Source organism: Macaca mulatta, chromosome 18 (assembly GCF_049350105.2).
Source record: "Macaca mulatta isolate MMU2019108-1 chromosome 18, T2T-MMU8v2.0, whole genome shotgun sequence".
NCBI lineage: Eukaryota > Metazoa > Chordata > Mammalia > Primates > Cercopithecidae > Macaca > Macaca mulatta.
This window is the reverse complement of record NC_133423.1, coordinates 44,419,468-44,436,739: the sequence shown is the minus strand read 5'-3', so window position 1 is coordinate 44,436,739 and position 17,272 is coordinate 44,419,468. Positions and strand designations below refer to the sequence as shown.

Below are 17,272 nucleotides of genomic sequence, written 5' to 3'. Positions count from 1 at the left end.
GGATAACAGAAAACCTCAAAAAAATTAAAATACATAAAAGCCAATTTTTTAAAAACAGATTTTTCAATTATCACTATAACTATGTTCTTTCCAAAGCGTAAGCTAGTAAGGAAAGACACTGCCAACTGGAAACCTAGGTTGGCCCTCATGGAGAATGATGGGTGATTTCTTTTAAACAAAAGCAAACAGAAAACATTGATGTGTTCAACTTTATGGACTGTCAAACCTAATGCAAGCTTGAATTTAATTCAAGAAAATTATTATTTTAGTAAAAGTTCACATGAAATAGGGACTGCTGTGTAAAGAGACTACCTATTTGTTTTTGTTTGTTTTGTTTTGTTTTTGTTTTTACCTAGGAGTTATATTCCTATCACCTATAATGAGTTTTGTGGAATCCACAACTCTATAATCAACTTGTAAACATATAACTTACATATTGGTTTATCACTCTCAGATTATTAAAAAAAAAAAAAAAAAAAAAAACCACCTATGACAACACTACACAGGCCCAGACTCAAATCAGCACAAATATAAAGTACTAGTACTCCAATTGCTCTTCAAATTCCCAAAGTCTATCCTGACCCTCTTCTGAAGCAACAACTAATACCACGTCAAATCACGTGAGTGGGGTCCTCAGGCCGTAAAAGTTCAATTAAAGGAAAGTCTAGAGTAGTGCCATCCAACACAACTTTATACAATGATGTAAATGTCCCTGGGCATCTGTGCTGTCTAATACAGTAGCCATCAGCTGCATATGGCTATCTAAATTTAATCTAAATTTAACGTTCAGTTTCTCAGTCACAGCAGCCACATTTCAAGTGCTGAACAGTCACATGTGGCTGGCAGCTACCTGTTAAGATAGAGCAGGTCTACAGCAAAAATTTCTCCAAGACCTACTGTTCAGTGGTGCTTCAAAGGCTTCCTAGTAGTGAGGATGAGAGGAAAACTGATCAGGCAGGACGTCAACAACTGCCTATTCTTCCTTCTACAAAACAGCTTTACTCCTTTTATCTGCTTTACATTTTGAAATCCTGCGTATTTCTCTCTCAAGGCTTTCTAGTTGCTGCTGTGTGCGCAGGTGTGTGCATGTTTTAAGTCTGACTACTCCTGGTTTAGAGCAGAAATGGCCAATGCACAACCTCAGGCCAAAGCTGGACCCCCCTGATAACTAAAACATTAAAAAAAAAAAAATGTTTAATTGATCAGCTAAAATGAACTACAACCTAACTGCCTATTAAGAACGTTAGGCTGGGCGCAGTGGCTCACGCATGTAATACCGACACTTTGGGAGGCCGAGGCGGGCGGATCACCTGAGGTCAGGAGTTCGAGACCAGCTTGACCAACATGGTGAAACCCCGTCTCTATTAAAAATACAAAATTAGCAGGGAATGGTGGCGCATGCCTGTAATCCCAGCTACTTGGGAGGCTGACGCAGGAGAACTGCTTGAACTTGGGAGGTGGAGGTTGCAGTGAGCCAAGATCGCACCATTGCACTCCAGCCTGGGCAACGAGCAAAACTCCGTCTCCAAAAAAAAAAAAAAAAAGAGAGAGAATTTTAAAAGCTGATCTCAATAAGGAAAATTTGCATTCACTGCCACAGATAAAGTATCTCTAGTCAACAAAAAAGTTTCAATAGTTCATTCAAGTCAAGGGAGAAGACTCATGGGCCCAGCTTCCACAGCATCATTTATGAGGATTTTATACAGGGGACTCTGCAAAAAAGATTCACCACCCCACGTTTTCTCTTTTTTTTTTTTTTTTTTTTTTGATATGGAGTCTCACCCTGTCTCCCAGGCTGGAGTGCAGTGACAGGATCTCAGCTCACTGCAACCTCGGCCTCCCGGTTCAAGCAAGTCTCCTACCTCGGCCTCCCGAGCAGCTGGGACTACAGGTACCCGCCACCACACCCAGCTCATTTTTGCATTTTTAGTAGAGACAGGGTTTCACCATGTTGGCCAGGCTGGTCTCAAACTCCTGACCTCAAAGTGATCTGCCCGCCTCGGCCTCCCAAAGTGCTGGGATTACAGGCGTGAGCCATTGCCTACGGCCTCACCACTCCACATTCTGAAATGAAAGATGTGATGAGGATGGAACATTTCCTTGACATTTACAAGACCTTAACCATTATGTCTTTATAGAATTTCTGGAAGTAGCTGAAGCAGCATATGAAAATGTAGTTTACTTTTAAATATAGGCAAACTATAAGATCACAGATTTACTATGCTACTTCCTCAGATCAAGAGTCTTTTTTGACTTAAGAGACTCAAACTAATGAACAGATGGAACACCAGTGGTTCACTCAAGATTATTCTTACTGAATATATTAAATGTAAAACTACATCCCCCTTTCCCACAAAATGAGGGAAGGTATGACATTGTACATTATTCAAGGAAATGCACATTTTTACATTAAGGTAGACATGTGTACTAAAGAGAAGTAACTAAAGTCTATCCTCACTTTCCACTACTCTACAGCCTTGAGGTCAATGTAAAACCAGATTTTGAAAAATGACAGGGCTACCTAGGAGAATTAATGACAATTTCACAGTAAATTTACAAACTTTGATAAGAATTAATCACATTAGAATTTCTATTTTCTTAAGAGTGCAAATCTAAAGATACACCAAGCACCTGTCCTATCAATGTGCCTCAGTTACAAATAAGAGGAACCCACAGAGCCAAGGAGAACCATTCACACTGTACAATGTGAGGCAAGCACAGAAGACACAGAATTGCCCTAATATTTCTGGCTATCTGACCAAACTAAAGGCAGTGTCTAAATCCACCTGGCTTGGAAAAATTACATTCTTCCTACATGAAATTGCTGAACTGAAGCTGAGAGCTATCTTTCAGATGTAAATCTAGAATCAACATTGAATTATGTCCTAACTGAATACATCACAATTACACCAACCTGAAAAAAAGGATCAAAATTGATCAGGGACAAGCAATAAGCCTCTATGCATTTTTAAACCAAAAAGGCTAGTACTTTTTTTTGTACTACTGCTAAAAAAAAAAATCCGATTTTTAAAAACAGCCAAGGCTACACATTACAAGGTCACCAATAATTATCTGATGGTGTAGATGTTTTAAAAAGTAACCCTGAGGTAAGGTTAGAAGAAATGAGATCAAAAAACTTATCAATGCTAATACTGGGCAGAAGTATTATCAATGCTAATACTGGGCAGACATTACAAGAGTCAAGAAACCCTCAACAGAGAGACTGGCCAACTATTCACTCTTGCTTTATCCTAGAAATCTCGAGCATACTCTGTCTCAACGCACAGTGAAAAGCATACGCTACTGTCAAAGCACAAGTGAAATTTTATGATACTTCTGTATTCTGACAAAAAAAAATTACTTACTCTGAAGAAAGGGGGTGGGTGCTACCACACTGAGACAGCCTTTCTTTACTGCTGGCTACCCTTTCAGCTTAGAATCTGAATGGCTGTCTGAATGGCAAAACAAATGAAAAACATCTTGGTCATAACAGGTACTGTGGATCTTTCATGAAATAAACCATAAGTTATAGCACAATCTTCAACCCCTTTAAGAACATTTCTTAATCATCCTGAGTGACAATCTAAAGTATATTATGTAGATTACTGCACTCTTAAAAAGATTTTCCCAAACATGATTTAAGCTAATTGATGAACATTCATTACTATGCTTTCAGGTCTGGTCCTGCACTCAATGGCCCCAGACATGCTAGTCAGGCTTTGACTATTTTTGTGTCTTGTAGATTATCTCTGTTATCCTCACCGGGCTGTTATCTGTTTTTTTCTTACAAGAGACACTAGGCTAACATCCTATTACCCAGCCCCCACCACACCCCCTGTAAACCTCCCACAGTACCCATAATCTACTTGTTTCTAATCTAGTGCAGGTTTAGAAGCCAGATAAGTTTGCTTGTTAGAAACACTTTAAGTAAATGCCAATGCGTTCTTATTAAAGGGCTCCAAGGCTTTAAGCTATCGACTGGGACAATTTGGCTATCCCAGGCCTTTGTTGTTCATTGTCTGCTTCTCATATACATTTTATAATAGGTCAATAATAATAGTGTGAGCAAATCATTTGGATTAGAAAAAGCCCAAGTAACAAACCCACAACTACAAGAGAGGAAGAAATCATTTGAGAGGACCCTTATGTCTCAGGCAATGTTCTAGGTACTTTAATTGTGATCACTGAATAAGGAAGGGGTTATTACTTCCATTTTCTGTCAGAAAACCAACGGTCAGGGGTTAAGCAGTAAATTGCCCAATATTGTAACTGAGAAACAAAATATTAGCCTATGGCTCTCTGATTCCAAAACCCACTACACGAGACTGCTGTCCAATCCTGAGTCTCGGTTTAACTACCTGTTTTTACACTTTATTCCTGATCCTTCCACTGGAACCTGAGTTATTCAACTTTGCTTTCTTTCCTTAACCAGTTTCTGTAACTAAAGGGCAATAAGTGATCAAATTAAGGTCAGATGAAGCTTAGCTCTACAAGTGTACATCTGTTCAGCAATAAACACGTTTCTGAAAGACTGGTTGTATCTTCAGTTTGTATAAGCTGTGTAAAACTGGTGACAATTGTTCCCAGTGACACTGAGTTAACACTTCACATCTTCCCTAGTGCTATCCGTTACATGTGATAGGAAGCAAGGCAAGCATACTTTAGGAATGGCTCAGTAATGCATGTGCCCCTGATTTGTACACTAACAACTGTCTTACTCTGAACACTGGAGAATTGGGCAAAGGACATGAGTTTCCACTTTTCTAACTCCATTAAGGAACAGGGGTGTACTTGTTTGCTGGTAAGATACTTTATTGCCTAGTCCAGAGCCTGACACACAGAGAAAGCTGTTTATTGCTACTTGCTCAATACAAGTTATTTGTTGAAAATAAATGCACAACCTCTCCTAAACTGGTTTTAAATTCTTTACGTTTCACATTTTCTGACATACCTTTGGAATACTTAGTGGAAAACATCTTACCTCTTACAGAAACTATGGGCCTAAAAATGACTCTTCTACACCCATCAAAAGGCTAGGAATCTAAAAGACATGTCCCCCTCCACCCTCTAAAAATGACTCTTTGTCCCAAGAATATGAATAAATCTCCATCTGCCAGGCTGCACTAAATACAGCTTTTATATGCATTACAAAAACACCTGTATTTAAAGCTGCTACAAAAGGAGGTTTTTGGAGCCCTAAAGCACAAAACCAACAGAATCAAAACCAAAAAAGAATAAGGAAAGTCTTTTAAAACTGACAGTATTTGCAAAATGTAAAAATTCAATAGGTCTTTGCCCAACAGTTTACACAGCTAAACTGAGCTTTTCCATTCACATATATTCCCCCAAAGGTGAAGTAACCAGATTATAGCAACATGATTCTAATATTTACAATGTGAAAATGAAAAGGTGACAACCACCTCTGGCCATCTTGAAGTAGAATAGAAACAACCTTTGTTTCTATCAAAGAGAAGTTTTGTTGAAATACACAAAACCATCCCCAATATTCCTACACCAGAGTTAAAACACATACCAAGCCTGGTAAGTCACAAACAACAAGAAATTACCCTGCACAGTTTCTTAAAAGACTATTATTTCACGAAGCGTACAGACTGTGTAGAGACATGACCACTTATGACTAAGTAAACGTAGGTTACAACCTTGAAAAACCAAACTTTTGTTGAACACCTACAATGCTTGTGGCCGCACTTAAGAAGGTGTGGCTAAGTATAAAAACCAAGCTCTAAGAGCATTTTCTTACTAAAACCCCCAAAATCAACGTTTCCAATCACGTTACATTAAACCTGGCCAGTGAACTGCCTTGAACTCAATTAAATCCAATAGAATTTAGTATTTATAGTAAAAGTGGGTACACTCTTTACAAATGCCAAAAGATGTGAACTATTTATATTTACTACCAAAGCTCAGTTTACGGCAAAGGGTAAGGAACTTTAAAAATAAAAGTATTACTTTTGAATTTAATATAAACGTCTGCTAAATGACCTTCTGGCAGAGGAAATTCTTTAAATATCTTGTATGGGTTTTCCGAAGGCAAACTTTTTAAAAACCCTCAAACTATGGTATATTTATGAAGCTCATTTTAAATTATTTCTTCCATCTCTGCTTCACTAATTCATGTATTAAAACTGTTGAAACTCCATTTAACAATTTAACTTCTCTGTAAGATAGAAACTTTTTTAACGGGGGTTAAAGTAGAATAGCAAATTTTCAGCATAAGAGCAAATTTATTATTAGGCTAAAGGAAAACATCCTATCAGCGATTCATTCATACGAAACTATCAGGTTCAATTCATATGAAGTCAGAAGAGAGAAAAAGAATTTTGGAAATTCACATCGCAAAGATATTTCTAAAAAGATGTAACTATTCCAAGTTATTTACTTATTAACAATTATTTTACACATGACATTTTAAAAGTTTCACACACCCAAATTTAAGATAGTCCAAATTGTAACAAACAAGACATGACTTTGATAGAAAATGCTGCTTGCAAACTCGTTTTCCCTGGAGATTTCTTTTTAAAAGATATGGTTGACAATACACTGGTGGTATTTTGCTTTTAAAGTGTTATGAGGAAGGAATAACAAAACCAACCCAGGTATTTTCTGTTTAGGATCAAAAGGAAATCGTAAGGATAAATAAAAGACAAAAAAGGGCCTGACCCAAGGACAGTATCCCCCTCCAAGAGAACAAAGTAAGTTGCAATTTTGAAAACCAAGTTTGAAATAAAAGAAATCACTTCGAGGGCTTTTCCAAAAGCGGGTGATAAAAACTAATAGGCTCCACCCGCAGAACTTTCACAAGTGAGTGAAGGATGATCACAGTTATCAGCTGTGTGCGTGTTTGTGAGTACACACAAGCCATGGAAAACCCGAGACTACTATGGTTAACAAAGGTTACCGGACCAAAAAAAAAAAAAGTGGAGGCAAAGTATTACGCGCCCCTAACAAGGCTTCCCCACAACTCCTGAAACAAGAGCTCTGGCCCTTCGGCTTTAAAAATCAGAACCACAAACTATGGAGTGTTAGAGCCGCGAGGGGAAGGGACGCAGGCAGCCCCCACCCCCGCCAGGCTGGGCGGCAGCGCCGGGCCGCCGAGCACCGTACCTCCCCGGCTCTCTGGCCCCGAACCCGCACGCCCGGGCCGGCGCACCCACAGCCCCCGAACTCACCACACCCCAGCCCCCACCCGCCGCGGCCATGTGACACAGCCCATCGCCCGGGCCGCGGACGCACGCAAACACACCCCTAGCCGGAGGCCCGCGGGCGCTCAGGCTTTACCTGCACGGTGGCGCCAGGTCCCGCCCCGTCAGATCCAGGGGGTCCGGGACCTTTTGTTCCTTCCTCTTCCGATGGGATGGAGGGGGCTGGGAGGGGAACAGGGGAATGGGCGATTGGAGGCGGAACTGAAAACACTCCCGGCCGCCGTCTTCCCGCCCCGCCCCCAGGCCCGGGCCCGGCCGCTTGCCCCGGCGCGCGGGAGGGTAGAGGGTAGAGGGAGGGTAGAGGGAGGGGAGGGAGGGGAGGGGAGGGGAGGGGACGGAGCCTGGCCGCCGCCCGCGGGGAAGGAGGGGGTGAGGACGCGCGCGCCCGCGCTGCCCCTCCTCCCCTCAGGCGCGCGTCCGCAGCCCTACCGGCCGCCCGCACGGCCGCGCCCTCCACCGCCAGCCCACCTCCGCTTCCGCCCTCCGCCCTCGGCCGCCGGCCGCCGCGGCGCCACGCACCCACCTCCCGGCGGCTGGCGGGCTGCTGGCTGGCGAGCTGCTCCTCCGCCGCCGCGGCCGCGCGGGTAGACCCGCCTGCCACCCTGGGCCGCGGGCCCCGCCGATTCGCCAGCGCAGCCCCGGGGCTGGCACCCTGCCGCCCGCTGATTGGCGCCTCCAGCCGCCCGTTAGGGCGCGAGGCACGCCGGCCGAAAGCCGCGCGGGGCGGGCACGGAAGACGGAGGGAGCGGAGGAGGAAAGGAACGAGGCCGAGGGCCGCGGGCAGGGCCGGGGGGCGAGCAGGGCGCGGGGAGTCGCCGGCCACCGCCTCCCCACCTCCCTTTGCCTACGGCCCGCCCCGCCTCCCGGCCGGACCGGCGGCGCCCGCAGCCAATCAGCACGCGGGGAGCTCGGGGTGTGAGCCGCGCATCGGGGGCCTCGAATCGGAAGGGAGACGTCGCTCGCTGATTGGTCCCGCCTCCCCAGTCTAGCGTGAGGCGAGGCGAGGCGGGGCGCGGCCGGGCGGGGCTGGACGCCCGCGGTTTCGCTTGAGTTGGACTCCTGCGCGCTCCCACCGGAGTTCGGGGGCGGCGGGGGAAAGGCCTGCGCCCTGCCGCGCGGGAAGACGATTCCCGGCGACCGCCCGATCCCTCGCCAGCGTCGTGGGGTAGGGCCTGTGGGGGCCTGCCGCTTCGTCCACAGTCCGTCGTGAGGCCGGCAGCGGACACGTGCTCATCCCACTGGGAGGCCCCGGGCAGCCCGGAGGACGCGCCTAGGAGAGAAAGGGGGTTTGGGAGAAGCCCGAGGACCCGTCCCGCGACTGGGCGCGCCCTATGCAAATGAATGGGCGGGGCCCTCGTGCTGCTGAACGAGGGTAGGTTCGCGATGTAAATAAGCCCAGAGGTGGAGTCTTTGGAGAGCACTTAGGGCCCGGGTAGGGGATGCCAGATCTAAGTGTTTAACCTAAATCTTGGTTCCGTCTTCAGTAAAAATGATATCAATAATCCACGTCCCGAAGGGTCTGTGAAGTCTAAAAGAAAGGCATGTCATAATGTCCTCTAATGGCTGGGATATCTTCCCTTCCTCTTTTCTCCCGTTGCGGCGTTTAGGCCCCAGCTTGGGCATCTGCCCTACAGGAGGCAGCAAGGCCCTAAACTTACCACAGACCAGGGCATAACCGCACCCAGGGAAAACCTTGTTGCTTTTACCCTTAGGAGCACCCAGGTCTCTGCTGACAAAATATTGAGCCCAACTAATCACATCAGGTGTTTACTATGCACCCACTGTGACACAGGCAGGGAGTACCGTAGAACTAAAGTTGAAAAGAAACTTAGGTCTCACACAGGTGCCAGAGACAAGACTAGAACACGGTTTTTTTGGGGGTGCCTGTCCAGTAATTCATTCTCATGTATGGCTTACTTTATAGATATAATTGGGGACTTCAGATAAGCGGGAAAGAAGCACTAGCAATACAAATCAGTAATCAGAAAGTACCAAATGAGCACTCCAAACAATAAGAGTTTTTGAAGTATACTCTTTCTTCTGAGAAATGAACGTGTCCCAGAGGAGGGTGCCTTCAGATGGACCTTAAGATGTGGCCATCCCCTGAGTCATACAAGTTTTCCAGATGTCCTTTGAAAATCTCTGTCCTTTCCACCGTCTCTCGAGGAACTTTTCTCACGGGAAAGTTGCGATGAAGAGCATAAACCCAGGAGTCAGGCACATTGTAGCTTTGAGTACCACTCTGTTCCAGATCTGTAATCTTTGGCAAATGGAACTCACCTGCAACGATACCTACTTAAATATAGTTGTGTGATGATTAAATAATAAATATGAAAGTAAATAGCATAGGGCTTTGAAGTTCAAGGAAAGTCGGTGATCATTAACTTCTCTTCTGTTGCTTGCAAACATTTATGTTAAGACGAACCTACTCAGCAGAAATTCTTCCTCCAAAAATTCCCTTCCAGGGTGGTTTCTTCCATTATTAGTTTAGAGATAGCTCTACTAACCCCTTAATGAAAATGGTTTGTGAAGGAGACCCAGGAAGCCAATTGGTGGAGCTGTCCCACCTCCTCTGCCTTGTTTCCTCTTTCCAGAGCCACTAGGGAGGCGGGTCTAGGGCAAAGGCTGTTCAACTTACAAGTAGGAAGGCTGTTTCTGGTTTTTGGTCTGTCTTACTGCTAAGACAAGTCAACAGTTGTAATATGAAGTAGCATATTAAAAGCTACCCTGGTCACACAAGTATTTTCTCCTATGTGAACAAGGTGGGGATTTGGGTGTCCACCTGAGTAGTAGGAATAGGAACAAAAGCAGGTCTGGCTGGGATTCCAGAATGTACTCCTAGTGTGCGAGTTAGGTACTTTGAGGTTACACTAATTAAGTGGGTAGTATGCCTGAGGTCTAAGTTAGACCATTTATCCAAAGTCTCAGACTTTGGGTCCATAACTCTTCCATTTAGGAAGCCTTCCAGGATGTATAATTGAGGAAGAGCGAGGAGGGACAATCTGGCTACCAATGCAGTCCCCAAGGGGCTTAGAAATGGGAGCATGCCTACTGTCCCCTCTGCTAGAAATGCATCTAAACCAAAGTGGGTCAAGACAGAAACTGAAGGCACATAAAGCAGGGATTGCCATGGCAACAAACAGCTTGGAAATCCACTAGGGTACCTCAAGATCTATCAGTAAGTCCCTATTGTATAAATTAGATTGAATGAGTCTTATTTTTATATGGATAGAGACCAAGTTTAACCCTTCATTAAACATGACACTGCAAAATCACATCTAAATCAATTCAGAATCCAATTCAAAAGTAGTTAAGTGCACTAGAAAGACATAAGAAAAATGATAATGGTGGTTTCTTCTGGAAAGAGCCTGAGGGTCATAAGTGGAAAATTTAAATTTCATCATTATTTCTTTTGTAGTTTGATTTTTTTGAAAAAGCTCACTGCCTTGGTTCAGACTTCATTTTCTTTCATTGGAAGCATTGCTTTAGCTCTTCAGCTGGTCTTCTTGTCTCTACTCTTGCTCCCTTCCAATTCATCCTCCTTCCTGCTGCCAGAATTTTTTTAATAGCATATTTTCTAAATGTAAATCTGATATCACTACCTTGATTGATAGTGTCCTTCTTCCAGTTTTTTTTTTTTTCCGGGATAAAATCAAGACTATTTAGCATAACCTAAAAAAGATCTTTAATGATCCATCCCAGGCCAGTCTCTGTAGCGTCACATCTCAACACTCCCCACCTTGCTCCCTTTTCCCCAGCCAGACTGAACTCCTGACAGTTTCCCTAATCACCATGTTCTCTCATTCCCCAGTGCCTGTGCTGTGCTCTCAGTTCTGCTGAAAGCACTTGCCCTATGCTGCCTGACCAACCTCTGCTCATCCTTCGAAGCTCTGTATAGAGCTTCAGTACCCTCATTCGTTCATTGATCTCTCTATCCGTACAAAGACACACAGAGACACGCACACACACACACAGTCGTGATCTTTCAAAAAACAACTCATTCTCTCCTCTCTGGTCAATTTTTAAAGCCCTTTCTGGCTTCCCCAGCCCAAAGCTATACCATTCACGTATGAATTTTCTCTCATACCTACAGTAATATACATACCATTACTTCATTATGATTAATATATTGATCCATTCATTTAGTCTTGAGCAGTTTTTTTTTAAGCTTCTCCTGTGTATATATGTATTGTCTCCCCATCTAGATTGTAAATTCCTGAAGGACAAGGACAACTTATTCTCACTTGTCTTCTCCTACCCTTACCAAAATACTAATTGAAGAAAGATGAAATACAGCATTTGTATAAAAGAAAAACATGCCACAGGTCTGAAAACATTCTACACAGCTTTGCGCCCATTCTTCCGGTTTATAGTGGCCCTCCATACAACTGTTGGGTCTCTTTTCAACATCATTTGCTCATCCTAGTGGGATTAAATTGCAGTGAGCATTACTACATCTTAAGGAAAGATCCAGTTATTTGCAACTGAGAGGATACTGATTAAATGAGATAAGTAAAAATTTTAAAGAACAAATGTGTGGAGTTACTTTTATTGTAAATGATAAGGAAGAAATCCAACACCAGCTAGATTTTCATATTGATACAGTGAAATTTCAGGTTCCAAATGAATTTATGTTGCAGATTTGAACATATGCAGCCCCCCAACACACAATCCTTATTCACATTAGTTTTTGCTAAAAAGAAAAAGTATTTCACATCTGATAGAATATGCAAGAGACAGGAATAAGGCATATCTGAGGAAAAAACTTGAAATTTAACAAGTGTTCATCAGGTATCTGTCATGCACCTACCACAGAAGCATTGACTGATCATGGTGGAAAATTCTCACTCTTTGGCCAAAGTCACTTGAAATAAGACAGGTAGGATTTTTTGTGATTAAAGAGAGAAAGAGATTAAAAGAGAAGTTGGCTCTGATAAAGACGAAAATATATGGCAAAACAAATTATATTTCTCATCATTCTCCAGGCATCGTAGTATTCTATTTCTTATCTCTACACTTAAATGGATAAATAATGATTAGAAGACTAGATCATTGGATAACCCAGTGACTGTTCAAATATTACTTGGAAAATTACAATACAATTCCAATGCAATGAGCTCTCCCATAAAGGCATTTAAATATCTGAGATCTACATATTTTGGAAAAAGAATAAAAGAGGCCAGTGTCTAAACCCTGAAAGAACAATATCCAAATTGTTTGAAGTTCTGTTGTGAGGGGAGATTATTTGGTAGTCATATGCCAACAATAGGGCCTTATGCTTTCATTATAATTGTCTGTGGGTGAGAATATTGACTGAGCCAGGCTGCTGCTAGGCAGGAAAGTGTATGAAGGTATAATACTCTTGGAAAATTTCAAGCTTATTAGCATAATTGCTCTGATGAAAACTGAAGAGCTTACTTAACATAGCTGACTAGAGTAGACAATAGATGCATAAGCAGTGTCCTAATTATTGAATTAATGAGTCCCAATTGTTTGTCCTTACTGTAAACGGTCCTTGATATGAAACAGACATTTGCTGAAGGAGTCTGACAATTGTGTTAGCTGACAAGTGGCCAGAATGTAATTAATGGTGGGAGAGAGCCAATTACTACTGGGTCCTAAAGACTTCACTGGTGAGTTTCAAGGAAAAATTATATAGCTATACAGTGGTTTCATATCAACTCTTCTTTGCTTTTGTAAACTCATGGAGCCTGATTCAGTGCTCTTATTTTGCAGTTGAGGAAACTGAAGCTGAGGCTTCCTTCTCCAAAGTCCTGTGACCACTTAGTGCCATGCATTGTGCATGTAGTATCTGCCTTTTCTGCTCTGGCACTGCCCACTGACTCTTCTTCATGTTCCTGGTCTGCATGCACACCCATGCTGCAAAACAACACTTCTGAACCTTTGCCGCTCTACAAAACTTCAAGTTCCCATTACTTTGTAAGCATATGTCCTCACCAACTATTTCGTGGTGAAAATAGAGGCAAATTTCCTACCCACGCCTGAACCCCCAATGATGGACAGATGTACCCGTCTCCAGACCGACCCTTCCAGCCATTTTCCTCAAAAGCCTTGCCTATCCCTCTGGATAAGCTTTTTCCTCCACTTACTGTCTGTTCCCTTGACCACCCTGTCCAGGGTGGTCATACATACACACGTCCCTCCCAACATACACATGTCACACTCTATCACATCACCTTTAAAATTTTTTCTTTAAAAACTTATTATGTAGAATCATCACGTCCACTTACTCTGTACTGAATTGTTACTTGTCACCCCTTAACACTTAATGTAAGCTCTAAAAGAACAGGAAATATGTCTGTTTTGTTCACCATAGTATCCCTAATTCAAGCATACATGGAGGCACTCAATAAATATTTTTGAATGGATGAATAATTTTCACTCAAGTTCACTCAAACTCAGCATATCCAACTGGAAATGATCATCTCCTTCTGTTTTCCTGTCTGTGTATGTCTTAGCCCAGTTCCCTAGAAAACAAACCTGATGCAAGGATTAAGTATTGATGCTTTTTTTTTAGAAGGTATAATCCCAGGGCAACAGTATGAGGGAAAAGACAAGAAAAATGGGGAACAAGGTACAGCAATGCATTACTGTGCTAAACACTACTCCATGAAAAGCCTTAAAGAAATACAGCCTGTCTCTTGGGCAGGTGCAGCCACTTGGCCATACAGGACATCTCCAGACAGGCAGTATGGAGAAATCACACCATGAAACAATGTGAAGAAGGAAGGAATTTTTTCCTGTGTCTCCTGTCTCCTGTTGGTCATAGCTTGTCTTTCAGGGAGTAAAAATTTTCTCACTTCCCAGTTGGGTTATCCATTTTCTTTGACAGTCACTCAGAAAGCCAGGTCCCACGCCCTGGAGTTCAGAAATGGTGGGAGGAAACTGGGTATGTGGCTGGTTGACCTCAGGCAGTTAAACCACAAGGGACTTAACTAAGTCTCTAGTGGTAGCAGGTGAAACAGAAGAAGAGGTCAAGGGTCCCAGAGATGGTAAGGCCCAGAAAATCTGAGAAGACTTGTAAATTAAGGCTGACATAGAGTAATCATTACTACTGCAAAGGTAGGACCAGGTTTATTTTATCCACTTCATGATACACAGCACCTACCACACTATGTGCTAATTAAACTTCTGTTGAATAAATTCCTGCATAAATTACACCACCACCTGCCGGATCTACTCAAACAGAAACCTTGGAGTCATCCATGGTCTTCCTTCTTTCTTAATTCCTGCATATCAAAGACAAAATTTCCGTTGGTTCTACCTTTTTAATGTGTCTCAGATCAGTGCCTCCTCTCCAAGCTCACTGCCTCGATTCAGACTTCACTGTCTTTCATTGGAAGCATTGCTTTAGCTCCTCAGCTGGTCTTCTTGTCTCTACTCTTGCTCCCTTCCAATTCATCCTCCTTCCTGCTGCCAGAATTTTTTTAATAGCATATTTTCTAAATGTAAATCTGATATCACTACCTTGATTGATAGTGTCCTTATTCCTGTTTTTTTTCCAAGATAGAATCAAGACTTTAGCATAACCCAAAGATCTTTAATGATCCATCCCAGGCCAGTCTCTGTAGCATCACATCTCAACACTCCCTACCTTGCTCCCTTTTCCCCAGCCAGACTGAACTCCTGACAGTTTCCTTAATCACCATGTTCTCTCATTCACCAGTGCCTGTGCTGTGCTCTTTGTTCTGCTAGAAAGCACTTGCCCTCTGCTGCCTGACCAACCTCTGCTCATCCTTCGAAGCTCTGTATAGAGCTTCAGTACCCTCATTCATTCATTGATCTCTCTATTCATACATACAAAGACAGACAGACACACACACACACACACACACACACACACACAGCCATTCAGTGTTTATTGTAACAGCCAGGGTTCTTAGTTGCAAGCAACAGAGAAATTGATGTTGGCTGACTTAAGGAGAAAGAGAATTTGGTGAAAGGATATTGGGTGACTGACACAATTGCTGGGAAGGCTGCAGAAACAGGCTCAGACAATAAGCAGAAACAAGGAAGGCTAGGCAATAGCCAGGAAGACAGCCAAGACACAGGACCACATACTGGGGGAGGAAGGCAACCATCACTGGCACCACCATTCCACACAGGATGCCATGGGCTTCACTTCCAAGTCAGTGTCACTGGGCACTACCCACCATTCGCTCCCCACCACTCTCACTATCAGCACTGTTGTTCCTGGCAACCAGATGTCACTGCAGTGCCTGTTACTGCCACCAGAATTGTTTCTGCACCACCTGTATTTTGCATTACTGTCTCTGAAGCCCAGGGCAGATCCATTAGGTCAACCAAGCTTAGCCTATGTCGCATGCTCTACTTGCAGGCAGGGTTGAGAAAGTAAGGAGCTAACATTTTGGTAGGCTTCTATATTACATTGGGGATCCGCTTCTCTCCAGTAATCCTCAGATAATTATCTAAACAAAATAAAGGGGGCCAGGTTCTGGGGAGCCCCTAAATGACAAATGTCCACTATGTTCTCAAAATTGCTCAACAAATAAATTGTGCATCTACCTGAGCCAAGTTGTCTTCGAGGCACCAGGGATACAAAAATGAACAAAGTGACCACTTCATACCCACTAAGATGGCTATGATCAAAAAGGCAGAAAATAACCAGTGTTCCTAACGATGTGGAGAAATTGGAATCTTCATATATTGCTGGCGAGAATATAAAATGGTGCAGTCATTCTGAAAAGCAATCTGGTAGTATTAATACCTCCAAAGATTAAACAGAGTAACCACATGATCCAGCAATTCCACTTCTAGGTATTTACCCAAGGGAAATAGCAACATATATCCACCCAAAGACGTGTACACAAATGTTCATGGCATTCATAATACCGTGAAGTAGAAACATCCCACATGCCCACCAACTGATCGATGGTAAAAAGTGGCACATCTATACAATGGAATATTATTCAGCCATGAAAAGTAATGAAGTATTGAGACATGCTGCCATATGGATGAATAGTGAAACTTGAACCATTATGCTAAGTGAAAGAAGCCAGTCACAAAGGTCACATACTGTGTGATTCCATTGTATGTAACATCCAGAATGAGCAAATCTATAAAGATAGAAAGTGGATTTGTGTTTGGCAAGGTCTGGGAGTGGAGGTGGGGAAGGGGAGTGACAGCTCATGGGTACAGGGTTTCTTTCTGTGATAATGAAATGCTGTAAAATTAGATTGCAGTGATGATTGTATAGTTCTGTGAATATACTAAAAACCATTAACTCATTTACTTTTTTTTTTTTTTTTTGCCATGCCACGAAGTGTGTTTTATTTTCATTATTCATACAAATAATTTTCTATAATATTCCAGGGCAAACCAGAGAATTTGGCAGTCCGATTGGGGGGGTCCCTTCAGAGACCCACAGGCTGGTGGCATCGGCGTGGAGTGCCCAGGTTCACAGTGCAGCTTGTGGCTCGTGTCCCTCTTGCAGGTAGCTCTTCCTCCACATCACGACTGGGGTCTCGAAGATGACGGGGGTAGGAAATCCTCCAGGATTTTAGGAAATTTCACTCCGCTTCTCCTGCTCAATGGTCTCTTTGGTTGGCAGGGTGTTCTCCTGCGTCTCCGTTTTCTTCAGCTTGGCCTTATCGAAGCTGGCGATTTCCCCCATGTCTGGTTTGTCTGCCATTTTCTTAAAACAATCCGTGTAGTCGGGTTCCGAGCCCATGATCCTGGTGCTCCCACTCGCGTTGCTGCAGCAAGAGACCAACTCATTTACTTTAAATGAGTGAATTGTGTGCTATGTGAGTGATGTCTTAATAAAGCTCTTTATAAAAAAAAAATGTAATAAAAAAAGCCTCCTTTTCCTCAAGGAACTGACGAGCTTGTGGGACAGCAGAGTTAAGAAGGTGGCTGCCAGTGGCCGCTGGTCATGCCTGTAATCCTAGAGCTTTGGGAGGCCTGGAAGGATCACTTGAGGCCAGGAGTTAAATAACAGCCTAGGTAATGTAGTAGGACCCTGTCTCTACAAAAGCTGTATTTAAAAAAAGAGTTAACAAGGAAAT

General features: G+C 43.2%; 1 protein-coding gene and 1 pseudogene across 17 annotated transcripts in view; both read right to left on the bottom strand.

Annotated features, from left to right (window-relative positions):
- The window catches only part of SMAD2 (SMAD family member 2), a 98,171-nt gene extending 81,197 nt beyond the window's left edge, over positions 1-16,974 (bottom strand). For 6 of the 16 annotated variants that reach the window (XM_077974573.1, XM_077974562.1, XM_077974568.1 and 3 more), the window contains exons 1-2: positions 7,747-16,974; positions 7,300-7,385 (exon numbers count right to left, since the gene is read on the bottom strand). The gene's annotated coding sequence lies outside the window, so the exon portion shown is untranslated. Of the gene's footprint in view, positions 1-7,299; positions 7,479-7,691 lie in introns of those variants that run through there. The other 10 variants (XM_077974574.1, XM_077974563.1, XM_077974569.1 and 7 more) reach the window with 3 other exon arrangements.
- On the bottom strand, positions 14,525-16,974 carry LOC144336398 (thymosin beta-10 pseudogene; annotated as a pseudogene). Its single transcript, XR_013408160.1, has one exon. The product of XR_013408160.1 is annotated as a thymosin beta-10 pseudogene (transcript).
- Positions 16,975-17,272: the final 298 nt, after the last annotated feature.